This window comes from Hoplias malabaricus, chromosome 2 (genome assembly GCF_029633855.1).
Source record: "Hoplias malabaricus isolate fHopMal1 chromosome 2, fHopMal1.hap1, whole genome shotgun sequence".
Classification (NCBI taxonomy): domain Eukaryota; kingdom Metazoa; phylum Chordata; class Actinopteri; order Characiformes; family Erythrinidae; genus Hoplias; species Hoplias malabaricus.
This window is the reverse complement of record NC_089801.1, coordinates 14,408,846-14,420,985: the sequence shown is the minus strand read 5'-3', so window position 1 is coordinate 14,420,985 and position 12,140 is coordinate 14,408,846. Positions and strand designations below refer to the sequence as shown.

General features: G+C 40.3%; 1 protein-coding gene across 3 annotated transcripts in view; it reads right to left on the bottom strand.

Moving 5' to 3' along the window:
- The window catches only part of tll1 (tolloid-like 1), a 65,947-nt gene that overhangs the window by 44,564 nt on the left and 9,243 nt on the right, over nucleotides 1–12,140 (bottom strand). Inside the window, exon 1 of one of the 3 annotated variants that reach the window (XM_066658619.1) lies at nucleotides 155–290. The exons of the other annotated variants lie outside the window; for them this stretch is intronic. The gene's annotated coding sequence lies outside the window, so the exon portion shown is untranslated. Of the gene's footprint in view, nucleotides 1–154; nucleotides 291–12,140 lie in introns of those variants that run through there. 3 annotated transcript variants of the gene reach the window in all.

Below are 12,140 nucleotides of genomic sequence, written 5' to 3'. Positions count from 1 at the left end.
AGAGAGAGAGAGAGAGAGAGAGAGAGAGAGAGAGGTGTGTCATTAGTAAAGCTCACGTAACAGACATGAAAACATTCATTACTGCATTAGCACAAACACACACCCATATACACCCACACACACTCTCTGATGTTGGCATAAGCTGCTGATTTACGTGTTGGCACAAGGTACCGAACGATACACTGTCCAAAGATGGCTGAAAGTTGTTATTGGTGGATACTGATTTGAGGTTTTGATTTAATTGGCATGAGCCATGACAGAGCCACATATTACAAGGACAAGAGACAGCCTGGACTCTCCATACTGACTCTTACATCCAACACAAGCACACACAGAGAGAGAGAGAGAGAGAGAGAGAGAGAGAGAGAGAGAGAGAGAGAGAGAGAGAGAGAGAGAGAGCTCCCCTGAGACTGGCGCATAGCCCTCAGGTGCTGATTTAAAATGTGCAAGCTGGTCAGTGCTGATGACATCACACCTGAGTCAAGGACGAAATCATAATTAGCTTCAGTTCTGTAACTATTCATAGTTATAAAACATCGAGGACTGTGCCCATGTATACGAACATTGTCCTCCTCAAGGACATGCAAAACTCTCGTAATTCATACACTGCAGGCGTTTAGACTGTGTTCACATTACTAGGCTAAAATGAATCTGAATTGATTAATTAGAATTATTATGTGAACGTAGACTTAGATTAATTATTTGATAGCATCTAGCCCAAGAGCTGAGGTACTGATGTTGGATGAATAATTCTGCATCATACATGCCACTCCAACCTCATCCTAAATGTCCTGGAGCTCCGTCACTTCAGAAAACATTGCTTCACTTCTCCACTGCCCAATGCTGGGGAGAATTATACTCCTCTGTCCATTGCTTAGCATTGGGCATTAATGATTTAGGATAATGCAAAGCTTTTCCAGAGCAAGCTGTGTGCTCACATCTGAACACCTGGGTCTTGAATTGCCTAAAAATGTTTGAACATAAACACTAACAATAATTTCAATCACTGCAAGTGCATGTGTGTTTGCCTGACCCAAAAACAAACAAACGCTTTAAGGTTAAACTGTTCTGAGCATTGTGGATGAGGCTGACATCCCATTAACTTCCGATTTCACATCACCAACATGTTCCCAATCTCTGACTCTGACCTTCCTAGAATTCCAACTCCCTTCCCACCAGACTCCCCCGCCCCACAGTCTTCACCAAGCTTATTCCCAGCCACGCCCATTATATCATGTGTTCTTAATTTAGCCTGTCGCCAAGGAGATCATAGAGATGGCTATGATAGAGAACATAATGAAACATAATGTGGATGTGAGTGAGTAACATTTGGCTCATGCATGGTCCTCTAACCTTGCTATGGAACAATAAACAATGTAAGCTAAGCTCAAGTCCATCTCAATTGTCTTAAATATAAATGAAAAAGTGTGTGTGTGTGTGTACGTGTGTATAGGGGTGTGTGTGGGTGTGTGTGTCCATTCTTAATTCTCTTTCCTCACACAATACCCAAGCCCAGTCCTGAACAGTGCTCTGTATTAGATGGATATCAGTGTTCTTGGTCTCTGGGGAGTCTTTCTGTTCTCATTAGACACTGATCGAGACACAAAGGCCAGGGTAATACCCTCCATTAAGAGCTAATTTTAGCTGTAATTATTCTCCATCATACATCCTCTTCAACTACCATCTGCGGGAGCACTTGTTCGTAGTAGTTACGGGTGATCGTAGACTTCACCGTCATCGAAATTATTATTTGGGCTTTCAGATCAGTTATTCAGACAGATTAAGTAAAAAACCCTCTCCACACCTGACCCAGAATGCTGTCCTACAGCGTAATTTTAAATCATTTGCCGTACCATCCTATCATCCTATTGTAGATAGTGCCTTTAAAGTCATTCATCCTCACCGGGCTAAAATGACAGGAAGGTTGACCTATCGACGTGGAGAAAGATCCATAGATGAATAAAGAATGCACAGATCCATACACCGGTATAAAGCGCTGAAACAGCTCTAGAGAAATGCTGAGATAACATTTCACTGTCGCTGGGAAAGTGCTGCAATCACACGACTAAAAACAAACCAATATCGACTTAAGGTTCATGTGATCAAGCTAGTCACAACTGCATAAATTAGCCCTGCGGAAAAAAAATACACGTTTAATCTCTGGATATTACATTAAATTACATGTTCATTTTCTAAGCAAAATAATTTATCACATTATTTACAGGGAAATATTTCATTTGCTGAGAATAAAACATACACATAGAAAAGACTTCATTAGAGAGGACATCATTCATTCATTGCCGGTAAGTGTCTATCCAGTTCATGGTTGCAGTGCGTCTGGAGCCTAGCCGGAATCACTGGGCGCAAGGCAGCAACACACCCTGGAGGGGGCGCCAGTCTTTCACAGGGCGATGCACACTCACACATTCACACCTACAGACACTTTCGAGTCACGAATCCACCTACCAACGTGTGTTTTTGGACCATGGGAGGAAACCAGAGCACCCAGAGGAAACCCACACGGACACAGGGAGAACACACCAAACTCCTCAACTCCCTTGAGCTGTGTGACACTACCTGCTGCACCACCTTGTAGACGTATATAAGCTTCTTCACTTCTAATAATATGTCTCACTGCTCATTGTTTATTTTGCCTCTACATTGGTTTCCTTTGAAGGCCACATTGTGTTAAGAATATCTCAAACCCAATAGGTATTACATTTGTTCCTTTTTTCCTAGCATAGATCCTAGATGATGGAAAACTGCTGTGAGGATTTGATTTTTGATTGCATCCAGCTAAAGAGCTGAGGTACCGATGTTGGATGAATTGTCCTGGATCATGCACCACTGCTACTCATCCTAAGTTTACTGGACAGAGTTCCATCACTTCAGAGAAGATTGTTTTATTCCTCTACCCACAATGCTGGTAAGAATTATACTCCTAAAAACTAACACTTATATTGCCCACAAGCTTGTGAGAGTAAAACACCATACTCTATTTCTTTCTTTCCTTTCCTTATTTGTTATGGATCGATGTGTTGTGCTCTTCTCTACAGTGCTCTCTTGTTTAGTCATTGTGAACAATTCTCTGGCATTCCTGAAAGCTAGCAAGCTACTTGTACAAAAAAGTACGTGTAAAGCTGTGTAAAGACTCCACATGGACTGTTTTTTACAGTCCTGTGGCTGCCTCAGATATTTTCTTTTAAACAGTCAGAGCATTCAATTTATTGATTGGAAGGTCAAGAGTACGTTAAATATAAAAAAATACAAATCCCATCATGAGATGAAGATTTTTTTACTGTGCATATCTCGGTAGCATAATATTCAATGTGAAGCAAAACATGGAGAAATATTCTACTCATTAGGCCTAGGTTTACAGAAATCTTAACAAAATAATGTTCCAGAAAATGCATGCTACTGTGAACCCATTGATAAAACTGCACCCTGATTGTGGTGGGACTGTTGGTTTTGGGTGATATTAATCACATATTGCGTAAGCCAAGCCAATAATCAGACATGTACGTGTGTCATGTGACCTGACCAAAAACTAATCCATGTGTCAATAATAAGAATAGAATTAATCGATTAAGTCCTCCTTTGCCGAGTTTCTATGACAACACATCCACTTTGCCAGTGCAAAAACACGTTTCACTTTTGCATCAGTGTGTAATGAGTGTAAAATTCACAGCTGAAGTCCCCTTGAGCAAGGCACCTAACCCCCAAACTGCCCCCCAGGCGCCAAGGTGGTTGGCAGCCCCCTGCTCTGGTTGTGTGTGTGTTCACTGCCCCTAGTGTTTGTGAAGAACTGCTCACTAGTGTGTTTGTGTGTTCAATACCACAGATGGGTCAAATGCAGAGAAGTAATTCCCCTAAGGGGGTCAATAAAAGGATCATCTTCTTCTTCTTCATCTTCCTCTTAAATTTATTTCCTGAACCAAACTGACCACATGTGGCTCAAAAAAGGCAAAGCAATCCCTGGGAAATTTCCTCTGAAATGTCCATGGCAGTGATTCAGAACTGGTTTTGTTTTATAACACTGTTATAATGCCAATAGTATCTGCATTATTAAAGCTGAAATACAGCACTTAGTTTAAATCTTTATTTACAACGCATTAATACATTTTATGTCCAAGAGTTTACAGAAACGCTGGAACCGAGATGGGATACCCTGAAGCAGCCACACAAATATCTAAGTTCAGCACGCTCAATGCCAAGTGTGGGCTAGAGGGGTATAAGTCCTTATAGCTGTGCGCTGTTGAGCAGTGGAAGTGGTTTGTCTGGAGTGTTGAAGCACTATTCGCTATCTTTGGGATAAGTCTGGGTGGTGTATGAGATCCAAAACAAATCATCCAACATTATGTGACTTTACTAACAATCTCAAACATGAATAAAATCCTCACAGAAATATTATAGATGAAGCAGAAAATCAGAACGGTTCATTTAATCCCAAGTTTCCAAACTTAGGTAGACATTCACCTTATAACACAAGAGTAAGAACTTTAGTCTAAATGTAAATATTCTAAATACTATAATGAAACAGCCTACGTGTTTCTTTTTGTTTGTTTTGAGTGTTGAAGGAAAGTTAAAGAGTGGCATTCATTATATACCGACTACTATTTTGAAAAATGTTCACATTAACAACTATAAAATCCAACACTCATAATATTAATTCTTCAACTTGTAAATAACTGCTTTTACACACGAGACAAGACAAATGTGAGCTGGTGACATTGCTGGGAAAAACGTTTCAGACTGTATAATCTGCACTAGAATCAAAATTGTTTGGGCATCTCTGGGATTATAATCTCAGTCTCCAGGTTGGCGCATGGAGAGGGAGGTGTGTTTTAATCTGCAATATCCGCGGATCAGATCCTGTATTAAAAACAGAGATTGGAAAAATAAACTGTCTATGTCCTGATGAGTCGCCTGTGAATCCTTCAGACAGAGGTTTTTAGGAAATGGATGTTGGGTTTGTCTTTACTTACAGGAGAATTTTACACTGTATTATGTGATAAATAAGCATTATCAATAAGGAAGGATGCTTCAGACTCCATTCAGTTATTCAGTTGAAATGTTCATGCACGGGGTGAATATGGTAATGAAAGATTCAGTCAGGTCTCGATGTGTATATGTGTGTGTGTGTGTGTGTGTGTGTGTGTGTGTGTTATTTGAGGTCAGACAGCTGGTTTAATCCACGAGGCCTTCCATAATCATATGTTTATCTCTCTCTGAATACAGAGAGGCGATGCTACAGTCAGACAGAAAATGACACACCTTCACATACACGCACACACTAATCACAGCACAACACTTAGATGTCACAGTAATTGCCAGCAATAACACAATAATATGAACAAGTGTCATATAATATACTATTATATTTCATTTTTTTATTATATGAAGCTCAGATGTGACAGATGAAGGGACAGATGTTCATTGTAGCTGTAGATATATTATTTATTATTTTATATTATTTCGACTGTAAGTTGTTTTCATTCCATAAATGTGACCCAATGTAAATCAAATATTAATGTAATTAAACAAACACTAATAATATTTACTTATATATTAATATTTTTACTTTAAAATTACAGCTTCAGAATTATTGTCATGTTTCACTGAGGTGTAATAGTGAGAACAGGGCCTCTGTCGTTGCTACTCTCAGCACTGCAGAATCTGCACTATGTATCTTTCGGAGGAGGGTGGGAAATCCTCCCCCTTCCCTCATACTCCAGCTTGATTTCAAGACGGTAAAGTGCAGTAAAGGTGGATTAAAGTCTGCAATTGTAGGGGGATGCCAGCAGCAAAAATAACTAATCTTACTTGGTGTTTCTTTAAAGGAACCCTAGGTCAAAATCTGTAATGCACCACAATAAATTTGAAGCTGTAATTTTAAGGTAAAAATACAGCCTAGGTGTTCTTTAATATATAATAATCAAATAAAATATCTCTTACTCCTTCTCTATCGATCACTACCCTTCTATCTCTCTGTTTTTCACTCTTTCCCCATTTACTTAACTGACTAATTCAGCTCAGATACACACCCACCACCCACCACACACACACACACACACACACACACACACACATAACCAAAGTAATTTCTTCATTCTCTTGACATATACTCCTCTTCATGAAATGATGTTGGATTAAAACTATGCGTGACCCACCTGAGTGATGTGTGCTGATGACACACTTGATCAAATTATCCCACAAATAAGTTTCTGTTCACTCTGAACATAACACGTACGAGAAACATGAGCAACAGACATGACGCAAAGCACTCTGGGTAAAAGCCAACAGCCTTTCCTTAGAGGTCTGTCACAGGAAGCACCAATGAAGACAAATACACACACACACACATACACACACACACACACAAAATACACAACATAGCCCATACACTCTTTGTAGCAGCAACTGCATCTACTCTTCTGGAAAGGCTTTAAACTAGACACTGGAAATATTGCCATAATTTGTAAAACAATATTTTAAAAAGCCATATCGGGATACCAATTATATTCTGTCTTGTTCACAACCTCAAGAAGAAGCTCCCAGTTGACTACAACAACAGTCAACAGCCACTGAACTCTTCCCCAAGCAGACGAGCTCCACCGACCCGGCAGAGCATCTGTTTTGTATATCGTCTCTGTCCAATGAAAAAGTCCATTTTTAGTTTACTCCATCATTTGGACACAGCAGCTTTACTTCACATTGTGTGAAAGGTTCAGTAAAAATTGACCAGTTCATTCAGCAGAATGTCTGACTAAAAATAATCTAACAAAAATACATCTAACACAAAACTACAGTGAAGAAAATGTAATGCATGAATGTAAACAGCAAACATAAACCATTATACAAAAAAATAACTCATCATAAAGCTTCACAGTAAATAACAAAGAATAGCGCTGTTGTGAAAAGGAAAACGTCTCCAAAACAACAATCTGTTTTGTTATTTAATTTATATTCTTTGTATAATTTCACGTTTGCTTTATAAATACTGCACATGCATTCAAATGTCTGCACTTTAGTTTTGTGTTAGATTTATTTGTTGCTTTATCTTTATATTTTTATTACTATTTTTTTTTTATTTGTACTAAAAGAGAATTTAAAAATGCCTTCTTGAAATGGATAAAATATTCGTCTGTGTTTTGTCATGATATTTTAGGGCCATATCGTCCAACTCTAATTGGAACCATGTTGTGAGAATCAGAGCGCATTCAGCCACATGAGCATTAGTGAGGTCAAGTACTGGTGCTGCATGTTTAGTTCTGGACCTCCAGCTCAAACCAAAGATATTGGATGGAGTTCCATAGCTCCAAAGACCAATGCTTGGGGACTTTAGACTCCTCTGGCCAACACCTGGCGTTGGGTATGATGAACTTTCCTCATGTTCAGCTGTACATATAGTGTATAATAAGACTCAAAACACTGATGAGTCAGAACTGTAGTGTTTTCATTCTTAATCTCTAGCAAAACAACAACTATAATGCGTTCAATCTTCAGGTCTCTCTCTCTCTCTCTCTATCTCTCTCTTTCTCTCCCTCTCTCGCCCCTTTATCTCAGTCCCCACATCCTCAGCATCTGTTTATGTCTGTGTTTAAGTGTTGTGTGTTGAGTTCTTGTCGGTGACGCATCAAAGCGCCAAAGCCCTTTCACGCGTCGGGGTGTTCAAAGCCATAATTGCTTAATTACTGAAATGCATTCTGGGAGGAAGCGTGCTTGCAGGGCGCTGACTCACGCTTTTAGCCTCCAAAACAAACAGTCGGCGAGCGGAGTGAAGCGCTGAGTCGGGAATATTTGGGAATTTTTCGGAAGCTGGCTGTCAGGCCGGAGTGCTCCTGGAAAATCCTGTTTAAACTCCACTGTCCGGCTTCCCTTCTGCACTGACCATGCAAACACACACACACACATTAACAAGGGCAGACTGAAATGAAGAGCCTGGAGAAAAAAATCGGACTTACACAACACATCCTGTAGCCTTGCTGGGGCTTTGGAATATGTCATAAAAGAGGATGAAATATGCCCAAAGTCTTTGTGAAGTCTCTCCTTGTAATCAGTGAGTCTTGTTACTTTAAAGCAACTCTAGGTAGTGTTTTTACCTCAAAATTACAGATTTGTGATGCTTCACTGAGCTGTAATAAGGAGAGTAGAGACTCTGTCGTTGCAACTTCAGGCTTACCACAGCACAAACTGCACTATGTCAGTTCTACAAGAGGGTAGGATGAGCAGGTGCCCTAATATATTTGGCTATACAGAGTATGTAGCACAGGAACACATGGAATTCCAGAGCAGGGGCTTTATAATGTGTTCTGAGTGGCAGCACTATTGCGGCTAAACAGCCCAAATTCCATGACTTTGATATTTGCTTGTGCGACAGTTACCTGCCACAAAATATGTTGCTGAGTTGCAGGAGTTAACAAACAGCCACTTTTATGTTAAAGAGCAGAAGCATCCATGCCCACACACACACACACACACACAAACACAAGCATATACTGACCACAACACCAGCCGTATTCGGCTTTCTCTTTCACTCTCTGTGTGTGTTCTGCTGTGTGTACAGTTTTATTATGAAAACACTCTTTTGTACGGAACATGAATGGGCGAGTACGAGAGAGAGAGAGGGAGAGAGAGAGAGAGAGAGAGAGAGAGAGAGAGAGCAAGAGAGAGAGAGAGAGAGAGAGAGACTCTTCTCCAGCTAAGTGGCAGGATGCAGCCTACCAGGAAGAGATAAGTGCCTGAATGAATTAGACTCTCACACGAGCCTCTCTCTCTCTCACTCTCTCTCTCTCTCTCTCTCTCTCTCTCTCTCTCTCTCGCTCTCTCTCACTCTCTCACACACACACACAGAGGGAGGTAAATCAGTGTACAAAGACATGGAAATGTGTTTAGTGCACTCTAATGGCATGAGATAAGCACCAGGCCAAATATTCACACTCAGTTTTTCCCAAGAACAACAGAGGCAAAGACTACCAACTGCGCAGGGGTCATTTCCACCTCTCAAACACACACACACAAGATGGTACGACTCATGCACATACTGCATACACACACACAAGGTCACACGCTTGCTCTCAAGGAAACTGTCCAAGAAGCAGAAGCACACTGAAACACGCCTGCACAGACCAAAAAAATATGCAAGCACCAGTATCTTATTTTCCAGCTACCCTCTAGGAAAAAGCAGACTGTATTTTCAAACATTTGCATTTTTCAGCTACTTTTATGTGCACAGTGGACAGAATCGTTCAAAAGTACGCACACTCGCCAAGCGAGAAGTGCACACAAGCTGGAGTTTGTAATGCTCAATGTCAAATGTGGGCCAGAGGAGGATAAAAGTGCATAAACATAAGAAAATGGGCAGCTGTGGCCTAATGGTTAGAGGAGTGGGTTGGTTCGATTCCCACAACCAGCAGGAATATTGTGGGTGGTGGGAGTGAAGGAACAGCACTGTCCTCCGCCCTCAATCCACGGCTGAGGTGCCCTTGGGCAAGGCACTGAACCCACAACTGCTCCTCAGGTGCCAGGGATGGCTGCCCGCCGCTCTGGGTGTGTGTTCACAGCCCCTAGTGCCTAGTGCCAGTCCAACACAGGGCTTCACACACTCACACAGCCACAGCTATGGACACGTTTTGAACAGCCAATCCACTTAGCATCATGTGTTTCTGAACTGTGCGAGGAAACAAGATGGAAAACCCACTATAGTTTATCAGCTTTCCAAATTCACTTATTTTTAGGGACGTTTTAACCAACAATAGTGTTCGCAAGTTCCTTTTATTATGGACTTTCGGACACTGGACGACATCCTGTCATCTACAAACATCAAGTATGTTTTTAAGCTTCAAATTTGCTGCTGCTGCTGCTGCTCTTTTCATTTTTCCACTGTACTGTCCTGACATTGTTTGTGCCAGAAACCAAATAAGTCTATTTTAGGGCCTTTAAAAATGTCACAAGGTTTGAGGCCAGTGTGTGATGACTTATGCATGCAGCGCACACAATGCTTTTAATGTTAAACCAGTTTAGTGTTAGCTACATTAGCCTCATCAACAGCTCCAGTCCAAAAAAAACTAAAGAAGGAAGCTTTCTTTCCTTCATTCATTTATTAATTCATTCATTCATCTCCTGTAACAGGTTCAACCAGAGTCATCAGACATGAATAATAATTTATTCATCAGACAGATCATTTATAACCAGGCCCAGATACAAAAAAAAATTCAAGATATATCAACTCACTCAGAATTAGTTAAATTGGGAATTAGTCATTTTGTGTTTAACTACTGTTATGGGGGAAATACACTGATCTGCCATGGATCCAGCCCCTCTGATCTCCAAGGATGTTTGAAACTTTGAAACTCCCCTGTTAAGAGGAAACTCCAACCTGGAGGAACAGGGAGACCACACCCTTAAACGAGGGGACATATTGGACCCTGAAGAACCTGAATGTTCCCAAATGTTCTCAGGGTGCTGGATCTGTGGCAGCACAAGCAGACAAGTGGACTGCCTGTGGCAATTATATGATCAAATATAAAGTGATTTTGCAAGTTTTTTCAAGTAATATTAGTCTTCATCATTTAACCCCAGACTCATAGCTGAATTGTAAATAATGAGATTTCAGGGACCACTGAGTCGTGTTTTAAAGATCAATTATTGAACTGAATTGTGGGAAATCTTGAGATTTTCTATAAATCTCCAATTTATAGATGTGTAATTCAACAAAATCATGGTGAAATCAGGCTCAACAAAATAAAACCAAGAGTAAATGGAGATAAATCTCACTGATGGAGTAATGACTGATAGATTTAATCACTTAGACTGAACATGGTTTTTGTTCTTTTGTCCACACAAACCGGTGTAAATACAGGGTCCATCTGTGCTAAGATAAAAGGTAAGAACAAAATGGTACACAAGCATGCAACACACCACCATCTGTGGGTGAATTTAGAGTGGATCCACTCTCTCACACACACTTCTCATCATTGCTGTCAGATGACATATAACATTTTTGACATAATTTGATATTCTGTTCAAACCTCATGATACACAGGCCAACAGAAATAGTCGAGAATAATATGGAGAAAGAACAATCATGTTTCCTTAACTCCCACTCAAAGCAGAGAGGGTTTGTTGCCTTCTCTTGTAAAGGTTAGAATTTTGGAGATAAGAGGCTTTGTCCCAACAGTGAAGATTTGTAGGGCTAATAATATACACAGAAACTTAGGTTGTAAACAGGCAAATCCCTGAGTACGCTCATCAAGATTCATGCATCCACTAAAAAGTAATCATGCTCAGCTAGATTAGTAAACACAGGCCTTTAGAGATACACAGTGGGGAGGATATATACAAGACAGTTGACTGATAAACAAATTAAGTATTTACAGATAAAGCAAAGAGAGATGGAAATTGAAACTTTCTCTATGTACTGACTCAGCATGTGTGTGTGTGTGTGTGTGTGTGTGTGTGTGTGTCTACTGGTGTGTGTGTATATTGGAAATATATCAGGTTGAGGGGACCAAACCTGTTTACACACCCACAATTTGAGGAATTCTCTTCCTTTTGGGACCACAAGTTGGTTACCCATGTAAAAGTAAGGTCAGGGTTAGGATCAGTGTAAGGTTAGTGTCATGGTAAGGGTTAAGATAAGCTTAGGGTTAGGAATAGAGTGAGGGTAAGGTATAGGAAACTAGTACTTATGAATAAGTTTAGGGTATGTTTCCAAAAACTGAATGAAAGTCTATGAAATTGCCCCAAAATGCATGAAACCAAACTTGTATGTGTGTGTCTGTGTGTGTGTGTGTGTGTGTGTGTGTGTGTGTTTGATTGTGTAATAACAGTACTGACATGAAACACACTATTAGAGAATATCCCTCTAATTAGTGCTGTAAAATACCCTACTATTAAGAAGACGCACACCTCAAAAAGACATCCTACAGTGCACTTATATAGACCGGCGTGTTGTAATCTTGTGCATCCTGCAAACACAGTTTTTGGACAGTTTTACACACTGCTGAAGAAGAGGGGAATGAATCGGAGCATGATACGTAAACAAGGACACAAGAGAGGAATACAGAAGGCCAAGTTTAGTGGAGAGAGACGTAAACACCTAGATAACCTCAAACCTAATCTAACCCTAACACTAACAC